This window comes from Heptranchias perlo, chromosome 15 (assembly GCF_035084215.1).
Source record: "Heptranchias perlo isolate sHepPer1 chromosome 15, sHepPer1.hap1, whole genome shotgun sequence".
In the NCBI taxonomy this organism is placed as follows: Eukaryota; Metazoa; Chordata; class Chondrichthyes; order Hexanchiformes; family Hexanchidae; genus Heptranchias; species Heptranchias perlo.
The window spans coordinates 62,670,593-62,683,157 of record NC_090339.1 but is presented as its reverse complement, the minus strand read 5'-3'; positions in this window follow the sequence as shown (position 1 = coordinate 62,683,157).

The window sequence follows — 12,565 nt, the reverse complement described above, 5'->3', positions numbered from 1 at the left end:
CCCACACATCAGCACCTGCACACCACATCTGCAGACAGAGGTGCTCTGTGCTCACCCATCAGCACCTGCACACCACATCTGCAGACAGAGATGCTCTGTGCCCACAAATCAGCACCTGCACACCACATCTGCGGACAGAGGTGCTCTGTGCCCACACATCAGCACCTGCACACCACATCTGCAGACAGGTACTCTGTGCCCACCCATCAACAGCTGCACATCACATCTGCTGAGGTGCCCACCTGCTGATACATGCACACCTGCATCTATAGACAGAGGTGAACATACCTAATTTAGGACACAACTGGAGCGTGCGGAGCTTTCTATTCTCAAAGGAAGCTGGGACAGCAGATGCGATGGCACCAATAAGCTATGTGAATGCCGGGCCAATACTCCAGATCCGTGAAACAAATGGGTTAATGGCTACAATAAAATAGAACCACGTGAACCTGCTAATATCGCCAACTGTAATGATTGCCTAATGAATGTTAGCCGTGACTAGTGGATAGAACTCTCGCCTCTGTGTAGAAGGTCATGGGTTCAAATCCCACTCCAGAGACTTGAGTACATAATCCAGGCTGACACTCCCGATGCAGTACTGAGGGAGTGCTGCACTGTCGGAGCCTGCGTCTGACATCTCAGGTGGCTGTAAAAGATCCTGTGGCCACTATTTTGAAGAGCAGCTGGAGAGTCCTGGCCAATATTTATCCCTCAACTAACATCGCTAAAAAACAGATCATCACATTGCTGTTTGTGGGACCTTGCTGTGTGCAAATTGGCTGCTGCGCTTCCTGCATTACAACAGTGACTACACTACAAAAGTACATCCTGAGGTTGTGAAGGGCGCTATATAAATGCAAGTCTTTCTTCCTTTAAAATCTAATTAGAGTAACTTCCTTTCTCAAACACCATTCTGCTCAATTACAAAAATCATCCACCTTCGTCAGGTGAACGATGTGAAGGAGGAAGCCTCCGAAAGCTTGTGAATTTAAAATAAAATTGCTGGACTATAACTTGGTGTTGTAAAATTGTTTACAATTGTCAACCCCAGTCCATCACGGCATCTCCACATCATAAAAATCATCCAGAGCTGGCAGCTGTTGTCAGAGGAAACCAACAGAGGGCAGCATCGCAACATCACCCAAACAAGTTTCAGAAGTAATAATTCGACAAAAGGGGTGATTTTGCGATCCCGTGCGCCCTGGGTGGGGGGGGCAATGATTGCAGGGAGTGCAAGTTGATGAGTCAGGGCTGCAATGTTGGACCAATGTCTGCTCCACACTCCTTGAAACTGTGGCTTCCCAGTGGAAGCAGGGAATTGCACAATTACCCTTAATATCCTCATCCTTACTACGGGAGCTAAGTACAGAAAGAAGTGCGTGTACAGGCTTAAGAAAATCAAGGCCGAGGCTCAGTGGGACTGCTGTATCACCGGTCTTACAATGGTACCGCTGGCATACCCTTCCATGTTACAATAACCAGCCTGACTGTGGGAGGATTGGGATGTTTAAGGCGCTATTTAAATGCACGATGATGATGATGATGATGATTAGAATCTGCAGAGGCCCGCTGGACTTGAACTGAACTATAAGGAAAAATCAATAGGGGTGATCCCAGCGGGAATCTGCACGGCCAACGATTTTTAATCTATTACGGGGTTGCGAGCCGGCAATTTCTCTGCAAGTGCATCCTCCCCACTCCCAGGAGAGCTGAACCACAGAATCACCATCAATTGAGAAATATTGCCAGATTGAGGCTATTCAAAAGCATTCAATATTTTGTATGGGCAAAATGGTAATACAATCTAGGCCTGCATGAAAAGAGCTGTTACTGTACCACATTTTAATACTTCATCGCCGGATACAGAGGGTGCCACATGTTCTTTGATATATCCAGTGAAGAAGAGGTTCATTGCAGCCAGGATCAAGCTTTAGAAGTAGTGCCAGACTATTGGCGATTACATACCGAGCGTATAATGAAGGGGGCACAGCTGACGGATCCAGCAGTGCCCATGATAGAAAGCTCTTGTGGAAAAATGCCACGAGTGAAATTTAAAACTCAACGTAGCGAAGGTTAAGTTAAGTCACGGCGAAGGGCATCTCGTTACAGACCAAAGTCAGAAACCAGGTCACAAGCCGCCGGGAGGTAGAAATTAATGGGTCCAGACTCGGCGCTGCGAGTTTATGCTCCTAATTCAAGAGTCCTGCCGCCTGTTTAAGGCTGCTACCCCGGACGCCTAAAAAATAGACCTCCTGAATTTGGCAGCGAGACTAATGCCTTTGCAGTCTGGGTGCAGGCTGTACCACTACTAAATTGGTATGCTTTGCACCCATTGTACGTCCAAAAAAACAGGCGCAACACATTCCAATTTCCACCCTGAGGATTTTTCTCACTTTGACCATCCACAGGTCATAAGAATTTAAGAACATAAGAAGTAGGAGCAGGAGTAGGCCATACGGCCCCTCGAGCCTGCTCCCCCATTCAATCAGATCATGGCTGATCTTCTACCTCAACTCCACTTCCCCGCCCGATCTCCATCTCCCTTGATTCCCTTAGCATCCAAAAATCTATCGATCTCAGTCTTGACGGAAGCAGAATAAATCCCACACTCACAGACACTAACAGAGACAGGTCCCACAAACAGCAACGTGATCATGGCCAGATAATCTGTTTTAGTGATGTTGGTTGAGGGATAAATATTGGCCAGGACACCAAGGAAAACACTTCTTCAAAATAGTGGTCGTGGAATCTTTTACATCCACCTGAGAGGGCAGACGGGGCCTCAGTTTAACGTCTCATCCGAAAGGTGCCACCTCTGACAGTGCAGCATTTTGGGATCAGGATAAAGACTTGCATTTATATAGCGCCTTTCACAATCTCAGGACGTCCCAAAGCGTTTTACAGCCAGTGAAATACTTTTGAAGTGTAGTCACTGTTGTAATGTAGGAAATGCAGCAGCCAATTTGCGCACAACAAACTCCCACAAACAGTAATGAATAAATGACCAGATCATCTGTTTTAGGTGTTGATAGAGAGATAAATGTTGGCCAGGACACCAGAAGAACTCCCCTGCTCTTCTTCGAATGGCGCTGTGGGATCTTTAACATCCACCCGAGAGGGCAGACGGGGACCTCGGTTTAACGTTTACATCGGAAAGACGGCACCTCCAACAGCGCAGCACTCCCTCAGCGCTGCACTGTGAGTGTCAGCCTGGATTATGTGCTCAAGTCTCTTGGAGTGGGACTTTGAACCCACGACCTTGTGATTCAGAGGGGAGAGCGCTACCCACTGAGACAATTGCTTGAAGAGAAAGACAGCAACATCTGTCCTAAAGGCTGCACTACCTTGAGTGACGCGACATCCCGAAAGTCTGGAGAACAGCCCACGCTTTTAAGGTGTTCCCCATAAACTGCTTTTGATGTGTTTCATTCTTCCACAATGGCAACGCTCATCAGATTGTATTTCGAAAGTATCGCAATGCAATTTGGAAAACAGCAGAGGAGAAGAAAAACAAAATATCTGACACGTCCTAAATGAAAAATGCACAATTTTGTTAACTTTGCATCAGTGTGACAGGCTCAGTTTGAACATCCTCGTTGTCAGCAACCCCGGCATAAGGAAGGAGAAACTCAGCACAATAACTGATTGACCAGATGCAGGTTTTGCCAATTGAGGTGGTTTTTTTTTGCATCGTCCTGCTGTCATTTTCTTTTGTCTTTTTGTGACCTGAGTTAAACTTCAAATTAGGTAAGCGAAATGCAGGTGCATTTTTTTTCCCCCAGCAGCTTTTAGTGATCTGTTTGAGTGGACGCGTTTGACGAGGAATTTTATGTACAAATCGCCCCGTGTTTGCTTTTCCGCGGTAAAGCATGGAGTGAACAGGAGGCGCGGGGGTTTTCTGATCGTCTGCGATCTGTAGGCTCTTGTGTTTTTGCTCTGCCTTCAGTGATAAGACTTCCAACCATTGTGTGGAACCTGAGCCACAGACCAACATGGGCCGAGAGGAGCCAGAGCTACCACCTCGCTTTTCATTTAATCTGTGATCCGTGTTGGAAAAGTGACTCTTGGACAGAAGGAATGCCACTGGCAGCTTTTTTTTTTGGCCGATGCTCACGGTGGCTGGGATTCGCACAGATTGGCAGTAACACGTTTCAAATTTCCTGAAGTGTAAGGGTGGCTTTACATAGACTATGCTTGTGTCAGACAAACACCTGCCAAGGGGACGTGAGTGAAATAGTTGCTGTCAGTTTCAAAGAAAAATAAAGAACCTGCATTTCTATAGCACCTTTCACCACCTCAGGACGTCCCAAAGCGCTTTACAGCCAATGAAGTACTTTAGCAGTGTAGGAAACGCAGCAGCCAATTTGCGCACAGCAAGATCCCACAAACAGCAATGTGATCATGACCAGGTAACCTGCTTTGGTGATGATGGTTAAGGAATTAATATTGGCCAGGTCATACCCGAGATATTGAACAGTATATTTTAAAGAGCTGCATTCAGTTTTAAGATGAACCATTGATTATTTCGCTATAGGTTTCACCCGCGTTTGTTTTGCATTATTATTTTCAAACTGTCTGGAAATGAACGCTCGACCCCCCCACCAGTGACTGACCGGTGAATTTACTTGTCACTATGTGTGTGTGACAAGTTTCAATGGCCTCCACCTGCTATGTGGAAATGACACGTATTAGCATTCCAGCTCAGATATAGCAACACTTGCTGTGCACAAATCAATGTGTGTTCCAATGGCCTAAAGAGCAAATCAAAATAGTTGAAATCACTTTTATAAAAGGATTCTTTTATACCCTTAATACTGTAAATCATAGAGAAGATTTTATTAGTTTTTTCTGGTATTTACGGACAGAATATAAAATATTAAACTATAGTACATTTGGGAACAATTGCGCTGGGCATGCGTTGAGTGTAATTAGCATTCACATTATTCTATTTTGTTGGAGATGTCAATACATTTATTGTCTGCATTAATTTTAAAATTGTCATCCTTGTTTTCAAATCCCTCCAAGGCCTCGCCCTCCCTATCTCTGTAACCTCCTCCAGCCCTACAACCCTCCGAGATCTCTGCGTTCCTCCAATTCTGGCCTCTTGCGCATCCCCGATTTCCATCGCTCCATCATTGGCGGCCATGCCTTCAGCTGCCTAGGCCCTGAGCTCTGGAATTCCCTCCCTAAACCTCTCCGCCTCTCTCTCCACCTTTAAGACGCTCCTTAAAACCTACCTCTTTGACCAAGCTTTTGGACTCCTGTCCTAATATCTCCTTATGTGGCTCGGTGTCAAATTTTGCTTGTAAATCGTTCCTGTGAAGCACCTTGGGACGTTTTACTACGTTAAAGGCTAAAGGCGTTATATAAATGCAAGTTGTTGTTGGCGTTGTTCTCTTTTGAAGCATCACCGCACGGAGAGTGAAACATACAGCAGCACGGTGTTGATGGCCGTGTGTTACATGCAAGATAAATTTTAGTTTATCTACCCAATGTTCTAGTCACAGAAAGACATGCCTGAAAGTTAATAGCATCCAAAAATAAAGATCAGGAGAACAGTTGCCATGTTGCTATTGTAAGTTTTAATTCCAACACATTTTAAAAGCAGCCTCGAAAGTATTGCCGCATGCCATTAGTTTGTTTGAACCTGCTCCGCCATTCAATCAGATCATGGCTGATCTTCAACGTCAACTCCACTTTCCCACCCGATCCCCATATCCCTTGATTCCCCTAGAGTCCAAAAATCTATTGATTTCAGTCTTGAATATACTCAACGACTGAGCATCCACAGCCCTCTGGGGTAGAGAATTCCAAATATTCACAATCCTCTGAGTGAAGAAATTTCTCCTCATTTCAGTCTTAAATGTCCGACCCCTTATCCTGAGACTATGCCCCCTAGTTCTAGACTCTCCAGCCAGGGGAAACATCCTCTCAGCATCTACCCTCTCAAGCCCTCTTAAAATCTTATATGTTTCAATATGATCACCTCTCATTCTTCTAAATTCCAGAGAGTATAGGCCCATTCTACTCAATCTTTCCTCATAGAACAGCCGTCTCATCCCAGGAATCAATCTAGTGACCCTTCGTTGCATCGCCTTGGAGGCAAGTAGGTCCTTCCTTAGGTAAGGAGACCAAAACTGTACACAGTACTCCAGGTGAGATCTTACCAAAGCCCTGTACAATTGCAGCAGGACTTCCTTACTCTTGTATACCAACCCACTTCCAATATAGGCCAACATACCATTTGCCTTTCTAATTGCTTGCTACAATTTGAGGCAAGTAGAGCTCTATGTAAAGCCGGGGTGTTTAACCCAACACTGATTATCATTTCTTTCTAGTTGCATGGTTATACTACCATTTTTGCTTTACAGTAACTCAAAACTTTTAGGAAAGCACACTCCCAGCTCAAAGTTTTGTCCCCTGGGAGGGTATTGCTGGAGCTCGGGCACACTGACATAACCCCCTGTGGGCAAGGCTCGGTGCCGGGAGTCTGATTTGGGGAAATTACCATTTATAATTCTGTAGTCAGGGTTACGTTAGACATCCTGGGTGCTTTATAAACTTAAGCAGCAGGTTTTTAAAAAATGTTTTGAGAAAGTGGAAGCTCTCATCCGCACACTTAAGACATTCAAAAATGTAATGGCGAGGCCTGGAGCTCTATGCAGGCACGATCTCTCCTGAGAGGCCTGCAACAGGGGTCATATCCAGAAACAGCAACCAGGAGGCCTTCAGCCCTGAAGATGGTGTAGAGAAAGGGAGTTTGCTTTTTCCTGGCTCATTTTCCTTGCTGCCTGTCCCTCTCAGAAACTCCAGTTTAAGAGAGGCCTGGCACAAGGCCAAAAGCCCATTTTTTCTTGCTGTCTCTCCAAATGGGCGCTGGGACAGATTCTCGGGAGGAAACCGCTGATGCACTCCCCGGCCTCATTTGCGAGGCTGACTCTGTTTGGAGCTTAACTGCTGTGTTCTCCTTTGGCGGAATCCCCAGGAAATCCCTGGGTAACGTATAGGGGCGTTACAGGCCACCGCCCCCTTTTCTCTCGCCTTTACAACTGGGAACTGAGCATGCACCAGATACAGAGGTTGGGTCAGTGGGTAGCACTCTCGCCTCTAAAGCAGAAGATCGTGGGATCACGTCTCACTCCAGAGACTTGAGCACAAGATCTAGGCTGACACTCCAGTCCAGTACTGAGGGAGTGCTGCACTGTCGGAAGGGCTGTCTCTCAGATGAGACGTTAAACCTAAGACATGTCTGCCCTCTCAGGTGGTAGTAAAAGATCCCATGACACTATTTTGAAGACGAGCAGGGGAGGTGTCCTGGCAAATATTTATCCCTCAACCCTGGTCAATATCACATTGCTGTGGGATCTTGCTGTGCACAAATTGGCTGCTGCGTTTCCTACATTACAACAGTGACTACACTTCAAAAGTACATCATTGGCAGTAAAGTACTTTGGGGATGTCCTGTGGTCACGAAAGGCACTATATAAATGCAAATTCTTTCTTTCAAACAGGGGGCCTGCAAGGGGGATCCCATGGGGGGCCTGAAGTTATCCAATTGCTGCATTTTGCATTATTTTTCGGCTTACTAGCAGAGTACTATCATTGCAGAAAATGTTTTATTAGTGTACAGCAACAGAAATAACATGCTGGTAAGCCATTCTGAAAATACAGAGAAGAAATGACTTGCATTTATATAGCACCTTTCATGACCTCAGGATGTCACAAAGCACTTTACAGCCAATGAAGTACTTTTTTCTGAAGTGTAGTCACTGTTGTAATGTAGGAACACAGCAGCCAATTTGCGCACAGCAAGATCCCACAAACAGCAATGAGATAATGACCAGATAAACAAAAAACAAAAGTTACCAGTACTCAGCACTATCTTAGTGCATTCTTAGGTGCTAAATGCAGCATTTTGTGTCCTTTTGAAAGCTAATCAAGTACAACAGCAATTAAATGCCTACAGCTGCAAAACCTTCGTTAACATAGGAACGTTGAAGCATAGGGACAGCAGTAGGCCATTCAGCCCCTCGAGCCTGTTCTGCCATTCAATTAGATCATAGCTGATCTGTATCTTAACACCATTCACCTCCCTTGGTTCCGTAACCCTTAATGCCACCTAACTTAGTGTCGTCAGCAAACTTAGATATGCGGCTTTATATATTCCTTCATACGTCATTTATAAATAGAATGAGAAGCTGAGGCCCCAGTACAGATCCCTGGGGAACACCACTAGTCACATCCTGACAATTTGAGTACATACCCATTATCCCTACTCTCTGTCTCCTACCTCCTAACCAATTCCCTCTCCAAATCAATAGGTTGCCTCCAATTCCTCTCTCATTTTTGTTACATCAGTATATCAATAATGATTCAATCTAAGGATAGTGCCCGTGAGATAAAGACTAGAAATTATTGTCGAGCATATTAGCCGATAAATTCTTCATGCTTTCAGATCCTCTGTCCACTAGTTTAGCGGGGAGGCTAACACATTTATTTTAAATTCATGTGTTAAATAGCAGATAGAGGAATGTCATAGGAATGTGTTGTATTCCTCGGCTAATAACTGCACCAGTATTCTTCAGTCTAAACTGTTTATACTTAAATCAAATACTGAAAGCAATTATATTTCCAATTTGTATTTGATTATTCAAATTGATTGGCACCCCATCCACCACCCTGAACATTCACTCCCTTCACCACCGCCGCACAGTGGCTGCAGTGTGTACCATCCACAGGATGCACTGCAGCAACTCGCCAAGGCTTCTTCAACAGCACCTCCCAAACCCGCGACCTCTACCACCTAGAAGGACAAGGGCAGCAGGCACATGGGAACACCACCACCTGCACGTTCCCCTCCAAGTCACACACTATCCCGACCTGGAAATATATCGCCATTCCTTCATCATCGCTGGGTCAAAATCCTGGAACTCCCTACCTAACAGCACTGTGGGAGAACCTTCACCACACTGACTGCAGCAGTTCAAGAAGGCGGCTCACCACCACCTTCTCAAGGGCAATTAGGGATGGGCAATAAATGCTGGCCTCGCCAGCGACTCCCACATCCCATGAACGAATAAAAAAAATCAAAATTCATTATCCTGTTTATTCTGTTTACCCCATATCCAAAACTAGAAAGAGTGCAGAAAAGATTTACTTGGATGCTACCGGGACTTGATGGTTTGACTTATAGGGAGAGGTTAGACAGACTGGGACTTTTTTCCCTGGAGAGTAGGAGGTTAAGGGGTGATCTTATAGAAGTCTATAAAATAATGAGGGGAGATAGTCAAAATCTTTTCCCAAAGGTAGGGGAGTCTATAACGAGGGGGCATAGATTTAAGGTGAGAGGGGAGAGATACAAAAGGGTCCAGAGGGGCAATTTTTTCACTCAAAGGGTGGTGAGTGTCTGGAACGAGCTGCCAGAGGCAGTAGTAGAGGCGGGTACAATTTTGTCTTTTAAAAAGCATTTGGACAGTTACATGGGTAAGATGGGTATAGAGGGATATGGGCCAAGTGCAGGCAATTGGGACTAGCTTAGTGGTATAAACTGGGCGACATGGACATGTTGGGCCGAAGGGCCTGTTTCCATGTTGTAACTTCTATGATTCTATGATTCTATGGGGTAATAAATATCCTAAGCAAACAATAACCCTAACAATGACCCCAGAGTATATTAATATTGATGTGGAGATGCCGGTGATGGACTGGGGTGGACAAATGTAAGGAGTCGTACAACACCAGGTTATAGTCCCACAGCTTTATTTGAAATTACAAGCTTTCGGAGCTTTGCTTCTTCGTCAGGTGAGTGAAGGGTTCCATAAAGGCACAGCATTTATAGTCAGAGAACAATGCCTGGTGATTACAGATAATCTTTCCAACTGCCCGTTATCACATCTCGGCAGAGAGATAATCACAGCAATCAAAGGAGTCGATGGTGTTCAGATAGGTTAGTCAGGGAAACAAGGGGTCAGATCACAAAGACAGAGAGAGAGAGAGAGAGAGACCCGAACCTGTCTGAACACCATCCACTCCTTTGATTGCTGTGATTATCTCTCTGCCGAGGTGTGATAAAGGGCAGTTGGAAAGATTATCTGTAATCACCAGGCATTGTTCTCTGACTATATATGCTGTGCCTTTATGGAACCCTGCACTCACCTGACGAAGGAGCAAAGCTCCGAAAGCTTGTGATTTCAAATAAAGCTGTGGGACTATAACCTGGCGTTGTACGACTCCTTACATATATTAATATTGTGATGCCTGTCCCCATCACCTATTCATGCATATGTGGCCTGTTGACATGACATGCGCAAAATATGGGTCCATGTTAAAAATGGCTTCCAACAGGTATTCATTTGGAATGGTTACAACATAAGAAAAATAAGAATGAGTGACACATGGAGGCTGAAGGACTCCGAGGACCCCAATTTAAATATAAATATTAACAGTGCCTTTTTGTCAAACTCCACAGTTAATTTCCATTGAAATTCCTTGTTCAATGAATTCAACCCTTTTTGTCACATAAGCAAAATACTGTGGATGCTGAAAATCTGAAATAAAACAGAAAATGCTGGAAACACTCAGCAGGTCAGGCAGCATCTGTGGAGAGAGAAAGAGAGTTAACGTTTCAGGTCGGTGACCTTTCATCAGAACCGCTGTTTCTCTCTCCACAGATGATGCCTGACCTGCTGAGTTTTTCCAGCATTTTCTGTTTTTATTTCCATCTTTTACATGTTTGTTATAAATTGTTGTGCCTATTAAATGCTCCTTGATTAATCTCTGGTAATCCTTATCCCTTTACTGGCTAATTATTAAACTAATGAAATGCTCTTGTAAAATTTGAACATCTCTCCCATTTGAAAGGGCTTGATGAGGCATGTGTCTGACATCACTGGAAACTTAGCACTATGGTTAAGAGTCTTCAAAGCAAGCTACTGAGAAATACACACAGGTAGAGTTCCTGTTTGCTCAATATGGAATGCACACGAGCAGGTCAGAGGCTGGGTATTCTGCGGTGAGTGACTCACCACCTGACTCCCCAAAGCCTTTCCACCATCTACAAGGCACAAGTCAGGAGTGTGATGGAATACTCTCCACTTGCCTGGATGAGTGCAGCTCCAACAACACTCAAGAAGCTCGACACCATCCAGGACAAAGCAGCCCGCTTGATTGGCACCCCATCCACCACCCTAAACATTCACTCCCTTCACCACCGGCGCACAGTGGCTGCAGTGTGTACCATCCACAGGATGCACTGCAGCAACTCGCCAAGGCTTCTTCGACAGCACTTCCCAAACCCGCGACCTCTACCACCTAGAAGGACAAGAGTAGCAGGCACATGGGAACAACACCACCTGCATGTTCCCCTCCAAGTCACACACCGTTCCTTCATCGTTGCTAGGTCACAATCCTGGAACTCCCTTCCTAACAGCACAGTGGGAGAACCTTCACCACACGGACTGCAGCGGTTCAAGAAGGCGACTCACCACCACCTTCACAAGGGCAATTAGGGATGGGCAATAAATGCTGGCCTCGCCAGCGACGCCCACATCCCATGAACGAATAAAAAAAAATCTCTCTCCATAGGTGCGCACCCTGCTTACTCAAGTCCAGAGAGTAAGGCACGGGCTTGGCACATCCAAGCTTTGGAGATCTCCCAGTGTGTGCAGGATATTCTCCGTTCCTGTCTCCTTTTCCTTTGGTTTGTTGCCCATGCTCTCTCTATGCCTCTCACACATTTTGTTCCTCATTTGAACCTCTTACCTTTTTTGAAAGACTAGGACATACAGCAAGATGACAGCTAATATGTAGGTGGATGCTAGGGAAGGCAAGTGGGGAAAGGTTGTCTGGGAGCTTCGACAACACGTGTGGGTGAGAGAGAAATTGAGGGTCAGAGTCTTGAGTTGGGAAGGAGCAAGATACCCAGGCCTGGGAGAGAGAAAGGGTCTGAGACCTGGGGATGATAGGGAAAGAGGAACCAAGGCCTTGGTTGTGACAGCAGAGAGCTCTACCAAGGGCAGAATGGCTTTCAACAATATCAACGTATGCTTTTAACATAGAAAAACATGCCTGGGTGCTTCACAGAAGTTTTCACCAAGCCAAAGCAGGAGATATCAGGAGGGGTCACCAAAACCTTGGCCAGAGGTGGGTTTTCAGGAGGGTCTTAAAGGAGGGGGAGGTGGAGCGGGGGAGTTTAGGGGGGGAATCCCAGAGTGTGGGGACTAGATGACTAGAAGGGAGGGGGAATGCACAAGAGACCAGAGTCGGAGAATGGGTCAGATCTGGGGGAGTTGTACGTCTGGAAGTTACAGATAGCTAGGGGCGAGGGATTTAAACACGAGAATGAGGAATATAAATTGGAGGTGCGAGGGAATGCGAGCCAATATAGGTCAGCGAAGAGAGGAATGATGGGTGAGTGGAACTTGCTGTAGGGCAGGATACAGACGTAAGAGTTTTGGATGAACTGAAGTTTACAGTGTGGAGGATGGGAGCCCAGCAAGGAGAGCATTGGAATAGTGAAAAATGCATGGATGGAAGTTTCGGCAGCAGATGGGCAGAGGTAGGGGCG